We start from the raw sequence: 9,949 nt of genomic DNA on the forward strand, positions 1-9,949 counted from the left end.
GAATGTTGTCATTCAAAGCTTTTCTTGCTAAAAAAGACACATTCTTCGAAATTCCAGATACATTCTCATTCTCCCGCTATATACCATCCAAACTGATTGATGAAAAAATAAGACTTGAAGCCAGAAAGCTTGGGACATTTTCCATCTACTTGACCCTTGCTATTCTTGTTTCTAATGAATGCCTTGGCATTTCGGAGGGAAGTCTGATTTAATCGTAAAGGTTTAGAGCTTCCAAATTTAATGTACCAAATTGATGGTTCAACTTGTAGCAAGGAACAAAAAAGAAGTGACCAGATTTTTGGACAAGACCACTGTACCAGAATGTAGAAAGCAGGGAACACTAACGCGGCTGCTCCTGAGGTTATACAGACATAGCTGACAGTGTATAGTTGCTTATTTAAAGGAATAGCATCTGTGAAGTGGAGAATAATTCCTAAAACCAAAAGAGCTATGCCCATGCCAACCCAATGCAAAAGTCTGGATGAGTGATCCTGGTATTCACCAAAATTGGAATATCAGTAACTTCGCTTTAATTTGGTGAGACAGTCAAGTCTAGAAGATTTTGACTTAACCTTCATATGAATAAGGACATGTCCAAAATGAACTGCAAGGACCGTAGAGAGGATAGCAGAAATTGAGCTGTAGCCCTAAGTAGAAGAATTTACCAGACAGGAAAACTTGAACATTAGTAAGTAGCATAAAAGGTATCAGACTTTAAAAAGTTTACTCATCAAGCTAGTAGAAATCCAGAGATAAAGATTTTATTTAGTTCTAGTTCGAGAACCTATTGTAATATCACGCGTGCAGGCATGACTTCAAGGTAAAAAGATATATGGAATTTCACCTCAGAATCCCTTCAGGTTCAAAAGGAGCCCAACACCATGATGGAGCATCAGCCCTGAAAGGTCCCTCATGGGGAAACTTTAGTGCAAGCCTGCAGAATAAGATCCATCAAAGGTGTTGCAGATGAACTTAATCCAAGTGACAATGGAGATGGAAAATCACAACAAACAACAATTGAGGGGAGAGAGAGTATTTTGTGAAAAACTAATCACCTTGGATCTCTTCCAAGTCGGAATATTAACCTATCGGAACATAATAGTTCCTTTTAATCATATAGGAAAAATTCTATGTCTAATGCACTGGAAATTCACAGGAGAAATGGTTTTCTATCCCTTTACAAGCTTTTTTTAGTTTTATGTCCGTTTTATAAGATTTTTATTTTTGCACATAAGACATCTGAAAAGACCATTTTCTTCTATTCAAACTGTAAGAGATCAATAGATCTCATTTCCTTTAAATTTACAGCATTCAAAAATGGCTTACTTAGCAGGATATGTACTCGAATGTATCCTAGAAATAGGTTAGGCTATGTCAATTTCTTCCAGTAATACATTACTTTAACTTTAAAAGCAAAGTCTTCTCTGCTTCTGCAACCTAGTTATTTGTTCATCTTACAGTTTTAAGATATTTTTTTAAAAATTATAAATCTGGCTTAATAGAATTTGTAATCCTCACCTTTCCTCCGGGAAGACCTACTTTGCTGACAATGTGAACAGGAGGACATTTCGTAAATTATATTAATTATATTAATGATAAGCAGTAGTAAATTGTATTCAGCGGAACATAAAGCATCTTAGGTGCTCCCCCTCAATCACTCTTCATTTACTTCTCACTCATCCAGAGACTTCTGCACTTCATCCTGGCTACCGATATTTATGGAGTTACTCTCTGCTGATTCAAACACCAGAACCTCAACAATCGAGTCGGATATGGCAGAACTGATTAAAAATGTAGAGTCAATGAAGAAAGATTAAGAGGAGCTCGAGATAGAACTCAGTAAAAGTGATTACTTAAAAGAATCTCAATTGCTGCAGATGTCCTATGTCCAAGCCTGTGTGAAGGAAACACTTAGGTTGCATCCTCCAGCACCATTGCTGCTTCCACATCGTGCTATTGAATCTTGCCAAGTGATGAGTTACACAATTCATAAAGACGCTCAAATCTTGGTTAACGTCTGGGCTATTACAAGGGATCCTTTGATATGGGAAGAGCCAGAGATGTTTAGACCATACAGGTTTCTGAGTTCTGATTGCTTGATCAGTTTTGGGGTCGGTAAATCCAACCTTTACAGCAGCATAATTCGAATTCCCAATTGCATTGGATGTAAGGTGTCACAGTAAAAGTTTATTAATAAACATATTAAAAACACAAGTGAACTTAAGTTTCATGAGTTGAGCTTAAAAGGAAAATTGAGGAATCATGTAGCCCACCCAACTTGTTCGGGATTGAGGTGTAATTACAATAGTAAGCAAACTTAGGTTTTGATGAAACACAGTATCATTCATATGGTCATATGATAAAAAATAAAAACTAATAGCTTTTTTGCAGCTACACCTTCTCACTAAGAAACAACAAAACCAACCATTATCTGCAAAAATCCTGGAAACAACTTCAAACTCTCCACCAAACATATATTAGATATAATAGCAATGCACAACCAGCAATAAGTAACAGTTCCATCCATTTAATACATACGAAAAAGCTCTACTTGATCAAAATTTTCAGAGAAAAGAGGTCAACAGAACGCATAAACTCATAACTTGAAAACCACAGTGTATTAACCTCCTTCCTTTATTCATGAGTAATGGCAAAAGATAATAATGCTATGCACATACACGCGAAATATCTAAAACACATCTAGCTGGCTCAGATTATTGCACCACTCACAAAATAAACTTACCCAGTCAACAATGTTGTCATCAAGGTAATGTTGAGCTTTATCAATTGGCCGTTTTCCAGTGATAATCTCCAAAAGCATGACTCCAAAAGAGAAGACATCTGACTTTTCAGTCGATTTCCCAGTAAGAGCATATTCAGGAGCTAAGTACCTGCAAAATGTAAGAAGTTAGTGAAATAAAGATATGGAGAGCACAAAGATAAACATAAACTGTAAATGTATAGGGATTAAATCTTGATTCTATGTGCTATAGCAACTGCAGACTAAATACTGCATGAGGATGAAAGCACAACCGTCTTTAATAGATTAAAAAAGAGGATTACCCAAAAGTTCCCATTACTCGTGTGGAGACATGAGTATCAGTATCATAAGTCAACCTCACAAGACCAAAATCAGCAACCCGGACCAAAGGACGGGTCTTTCATAGGTGCTCTGGTGGAAAAAGTTGAGGATCTTGTGTCTGGTCTATTCCTTCCTCTCTACTTTGTGTCTAGTGGATTGAAAACGAACGTAGCCACCGTTCAAGGCGCTCAATCATGGGGTCTTCTTGTTCTAGTCATAGTTACGGCGTGTTTTGGGAAGATTGTTGGCACTATTGTGGTATCACTTCTATGCAAATTGCCCGTCCAAGAGGCTGTAACTATCGGTTTCTTGATGAACACCAAAGGTTTGGTGGAGCTCATTGTTCTCAACATTGGCAAAGATGGAGGAGTAAGTTTCAACTTGATAATACTTCGTTTTAGATTTACTACTTATAGTTTTGTAGCATCAGTTTTTGACTGATGATCGGTTTTGTAGGTACTTAATGACCAGACATTTGCCATCATGGTGTTGATGGCTCTCTTCACGACGTTCATCACGACTCCTATAGTGATATCAGTATATAAGCCAGCAAAACTGGCTGTGACAGCGTACAAACACACAACTATAGAGAGGAAAAAACACGAGTAAGCAGCTCCGAATCTTGACCTGCTTTCACAGCTCAAGGAACATTCCTGGAATGCTCAATCTCATTGAGGTTTCTCGGCGTATTGAGAAGAGGGAAAGGCTTCGTGTCTATGCAATGCACCTCATGGAGCTTTCAGAAAGGTCCTCGGCTATATTGATGGTCCACAAGGCTAAAAAGAATGGACTGCCCTTTTGGAACACTGAACAGGTGCAAAATTCGAATCAAATTGTTGTAGCTTTCGAGACTTTCTCAAATCTGAGTAAGGTGTCTATTTGACCAACTACTGCAATCTTATGAACAGCTTGCATGAGGACATAGTTGCTAGTGCAGAGAGAGAAAGGGTTGCAATGATAATTCTCTTGTTCCATAAGCACCCAAGACTTGATGGACATTTGGAAACAACCCGAACTGGTCTTAGGCGTGTGAACAGGAGAGTTCTTCAGCATGCTCCATGTTTAATTGGCATATTAGTAGACCGGGGTTTCGGTGGAGCTTCTCATGTATCCTCAAGTAATGTTGACTTTTCAGTAACTGCCTTGTTCTTTGGGGGCCATGATGATCGCGAAGCACTTGCTTATGGTGTGCGCATCGCTGAGCACCCTGGCATTAGTTTGGTGGTTGTCCAGTTCATAGTGGATCCTGAGGTTAACGGGACAAGTGTCAAGATAGAAATGAATAACAGCTCTATTCCTGAGGTTCAATCTGATGATGAAGAGTTCCTAGCCGATGTGAAGCAAAAATCATCTATAGATGGATCTATCAAATATGAAGAGAGGATCGTGAAAGATGCTTGAGGGACTATAGAAGCAATACGCGAGTACAATCTCTGCAATCTGTTTCTGGTTGGCAGAATGCCCGAGGGACAAGTAGTTGTAGCATTGGGTAAAAAAAGTGATTGCCCTGAATTAGGATCCTTGGGAAACTTATTGACATCGCCAGAATTTTCAACTACAGCATCGGTGTTGGTGGTGCAGCAGTATCGCAGCCAGTTACCTCAAGAGTCTCTCTGTTCTTTGAAAGAAGGAGAGTCATCAGATGCCGATTGTGATTCAGAATGAAAGTCGATTTGCTAGCAATTCCTCAAGCTTTTTCAAGTATTCAATGTACAGTAATAGATCACAAATGAAATATCAACTAAGAAAGATGCATTACTGGTAATATGGCATTTGTTCTATTATTGTAAAACTGTAAAGTCTTCAAGTTATTTGCTAATTAAATGACATTTGCATCAATGTTTACTGTTCCTTTATGTGATTCAATCTTGTTGCTTAATTATCTTCTGTCCGAAATGTGGACTTTCCTCATCTAGATTCTAAGGTGCCAACATTTGAGCTGCTTCGTCTAGCAGCATGACACTTGTATTGCTCTCCCACAACCACACTTCATATTCTTTCTGAGTTCCCTCCAAGAAATATAGCATACTTGCCTCATCACGTCAATACCACAATCCTCTTATACATTCTCATTGGACGCAAATATGAGATAAGAAATCCAGTCTTTCACTAAGATGTCGAATAGTCGTATTGGTTTCAACCTTGTCATTACTCACATGAGCCATATAACTCTTCCTCTTGCTCATAACTGACCTTGTCCTTGTGTCTCATAATTTTTGTTAACAACTTTAATGGATAAAAAGTTTCACAATTTTGATCAATTTTTCCTCTTTCAAGTAGAATTTCTCATTGGTCGCACGGACTGTAGATGGGTTTACTTTATAGTTGGCCGATCTAATTTAACTTTTTTGTTGAGGAATCTTTGATATAAAATTATTACTATGAATCAAGGGTTCAGTTCAACTCTTATGTGCTAACAACGACAGAATGATACTAATCGTTAGCTATATTAAAAAAATTCCCGAGCAAATTATCCATTGCTTGTATCAGAACTTATAGCCGGCTTAATTGCCGCCTGCTCTAATTCTACTCTTTTTCCTTGAGGACCTCCTCATTATGCCTTTGCTACCTTGAATCTTTTCACTTCCTCACACGTGAAACACTAAGGCACTATACACTCCTAATCATTCACCATGTAGAGTAACTATGAACCACTCTCTTTCAGCATTTCAAAAAATCATATGACCCTTTAAATTAATTTTTTTTTACCATACATCCAATATATATACACAAAATAGAACATGGGGGAAGAAAGAAACAGGGAGGAGAACACTTACTGAATGTAATAAACGCAACAGAGGCTAGAAGATGAACAATTGCAGATACTACCGAAGGAGAGGACGATTCGACATAGTTATACAACTTCTTGAAGCAAAAATATGACTTTTGTCTCTGTCTCTTTGAATGTACTCTCGATCACCCTATACGAAAAGAACCCCAAAAAGGCAATGACTGAAAAAGAATAAAAGGATTGAACAAAAATTGAGATGTGAACAAACCTGCAATTCTAATCTGCTGTAAAGATGAAGGGAATCAAAATAGTTCACTGACGGTGAACAAAATTGAAAGAACATCGTGACACTTTGAAATTATGTAGGAGAGATGGTGATAATGGATGTTTCTAGATATGCGTTGTGTCGCTGGAAAAGTAGGGAGTGAGCAGAAGATTTATTTTTTTTGGACTGAGTAAAATATCTATTCTACCCTTGGTCGTCCTATGGTCACTCTTCTATATAGTAGAAATTATGACTTTCTTTGATTTTTGGTTTGTGTTTGCACTTTGATTTTGCTTCCAAGCTTACCTATTGTTTGCTAATATTTGTGTTCAGTTGGATCTCTCTGTTGTAAACAGTCTCTGTAGCAACATTCCGCTACCATGGCCATGTTCTCTTTGAACTGTCAGACTACTACTATACCAAACGCAGCCCACAAGTGGCCTTAGTCTCGTAAGCTTATACTTGTATCGGCTTAAACCAGATTCTATTTAATAAGATTCTATCTTTTAATAAGGATACTTGTTCAACTTAATGATAGTTTATATGTCTACTTGTGCACATTTAAAGTTGGAGGGCATAGATATCAGTGAGGGCCGAGCTAATAGACACTTTTATGTATTATGTCGATCTAATTGGCCTCACATCCTTAAACTTTCATCATAGGTGGAAGGTTTAAACTGAATATAAATATATCTATATATACAAGAAGTTCTAAAACTCAGAATAGTTACTGTTCTTTTATCCTATTCTTGGATATAAAGTATTATCATTATTTAGTATTCAAAGATTCATCATAACTCTATTCAGTAATTTTAAATAAAATTCAAGAAGTATATAAGCAGCATACTACTCTCAAGCCCGGTCGAAGTGCGAAAGCACATCAACGGCCACTGCGAATGACTTGAGAAACAAGCCTTAGATCTATCTCTATCGTTATTACAAAAATACAACAATACGATAGGAAATCAAAGCAATTTCTTTCAAAAACAAAATAGAAATTATACCATCTGATTGTGATCAGCAAAACACAAGTACTGTGATGACAAAGAGATGAAAGAAAAGCCATATTATATGTGCACGTTAAGAAGGAAGGCGAGAGTAAGTTTTGAAGCGGAGAATGATGATAGTCACGCGTCTCCTGAAGGTGTGTGTTAGAGGTTTATTCGATATGAATAAAATGTGATAGTTCTGTTTAAAAAAAATAAGAAAATGAGTAGGAGTAGGACTGAAGCTGAGAATGAAAGCAATTTACGTAATATTATAATTATGTGAAATCTGAATGTTTAGGGAGTTAGAAGGTATTGACAGGATTCCGAGCCACCTTGCGCTAACTTCAGACAATGCACCAACACAAGTACTGATAACACCAATTTATAGTGTGTGTTTTTCCTCCACTTGAATTTGAACCTTCCAAAAGAACACAGTCATTCAATTTTGGGGACGAATGAAAATAAATTCTTAGGGCCATTTGGTTGGGAAAGAGTTATTCCATGATAATTACTTTCAAGATTATTTATCTCAAAATTAGTATATGGAATAACTTATTTCATCACTATAGGATAAATGGTGGGATAATTATTTCCGGTACCAACTAATACCTCGCATCAAACATGGGATAACAGGACACAAACATATTATTAACAAACACATACATATACTGAAAAGGAAAACAAAAACTCAAACAGAGTCGTGAAACAGAAGGAGGTAAATATACTTATATTTTCAGAAATTGAAGTTCAATTCTTCCAAAAAGAAATGAAAATGCTAAAATACGAAATAACTAAATAAAATAAAATGGAAGAAGATTTAAAGCTTACCAAGTCAGAAGATTTTTGGTGATGTAATCTGCCTTTCTCTTTGAATTTTTGTCAAACATATTACTCCATAATTAATAATTTTTAAGAAACCATGGGTTTCATATTTCATTTGAAGACCATTCTTAACAAATAAGAGCTCATCCTGAGAGCTTCGGTAGATATACGAATTGCGTTTAGTGGATATACGAATTGCGTTTAGAGGAGATTGTCCAAAACTTTGCCTATTCCCTTGCTTGAGTGATTTCATTCTCTCTCAATGAGAATGAGTAATCTACATTGTTTTTTTATAGTTACATAATGTTACACGTTAATAATAATTTGAAGGATAATCTCTTACCAGAAAAGTAGGATACACAATAGATTACCAGAAAATAATAAAAGAAAAATATAATTCTTAAATGAAGATAAATATAATACCTACCTTATCAAAAAATAATTACAGACAAAATAAAATAAAAATGGTAACAACGTGATACAATGTAGTAAAATATAAGGAATAATAAAAAATAGTGATTGAATTCATTTATAAAGTACTTCAATGACATTTAAGTTTTTTTTCTTATTTTTAATAAATGACGTGGACATCTAATAAAAGGTTACATGACAAAGTTATTCTTGAAAATCCACCGTTAAAAAATAATGGCATGGATGAGTTGATTTTGTAATGGTGATGACATGAATCAGCCGAACTTTTAACCGATTACATAAATAAGCCATTTTTAATAATTCAATGACGTATTTGAGTATTTTCCCTATTTAAAATAGTAAAAGTTACACAAATACATAACTTATGTTTTCAATATTACAAAAATCTCAATTCCCTAAACATATTACAAAAATCCCACATATACGCAGAATGCTATGTATGTATTGGCTATGTTATGTATATTAATAGGGAGAGAGTAAAGTAATTTAAAAAATAAAAAAAAATATAATTAATTTTAAAAAATTAATATTTATATTATTTATACTTTAAAATAATAACACTATACAATACAATAGCTAACAAGTAACAACCATTGTAACTAAACTAACAATACAATACAACGAATTGGTGAACCCCCCCGCCCAAACAAGCTGTAAATTAAAGTTTTATTATGAATTGTGTTCTCTTTTTCAAATTGGCAGGTGACAATGTGAATTCATTGTTTTTTTTTAATTATACTTAGTTATTATCCAAATAAAAAATAAATACACCAAAAATAAAATCAGGATAATTATATATTTTAGCAAATATAGACTTCTTATTACTCTATTTAGCCTAAGTTGTAATTAATTACAATTCATAACCTCCTCTTACCTATTAATTATTTTTAATTACAATTCATAACCTCTCTCATGCATTTTCTCTTCTTTTCTATTTTCTATTATTCTCTTCTTCTTTTTCTCTTTTCATTTGTTTTTCTTCAGTTTTTCTTTTCCTTTTCTTATAGTTTTCTCTTTATTTTTTATTCATTTTATTCTTTTTCTTTTTTTTTTTTAATTTTTCTCCCTTTTTTTTTGTATTTTTTTTCTATTTTCTATTACTCTCTTTCCTTTTCTCTTATTTTTTTTTCCTTTTTTTTTCTTTTCAATTTTTCTCCTTTTCATGTGTTAACTAACAAACACATACAAGTACGAACTATAAAATACAAATACGAATGTGAACTATAACATATAAATACAAGAGCGAACTATAAAATACAAATTCAAATGTGAAATATAATATATAAATACAAGTGTGACCTATAAAATACAAATACAAATTCGAACTATAACATATAAATACAGGTGTGAACTATCATTTGTATTTTTTAATCATTGAAAAGAAACGATTGATTTTCTTTCTACGAATACTTATTTGTATTTATTGACGAGTTGTATTTATTTATACAAATAAATACAACTCAAATTTGTATATAAATACAATATATACAAATATATTGCATTTGTATTTGTAAAATCATTAGTTTCATTTGTTTGACATTGTATTTGTATCAAGTGATATTTGGTTATTTACAAATATAAATGATAATTATGATATATAAATACAAAACGGTATATTTGTATCAAAT

The 9,949-nt window shown here is 34.2% G+C and overlaps 1 pseudogene; it reads left to right on the top strand.

The window, feature by feature from the left end:
- Window positions 1-3,092: 3,092 nt before the first annotated feature.
- On the top strand, window positions 3,093-4,825 carry LOC107857545 (annotated as a pseudogene).
- The last annotated feature ends 5,124 nt before the right edge of the window (window positions 4,826-9,949 follow it).

The sequence above is a fragment of the Capsicum annuum genome, chromosome 1, assembly GCF_002878395.1.
Source record: "Capsicum annuum cultivar UCD-10X-F1 chromosome 1, UCD10Xv1.1, whole genome shotgun sequence".
NCBI classification, from domain to species: domain Eukaryota; kingdom Viridiplantae; phylum Streptophyta; class Magnoliopsida; order Solanales; family Solanaceae; genus Capsicum; species Capsicum annuum.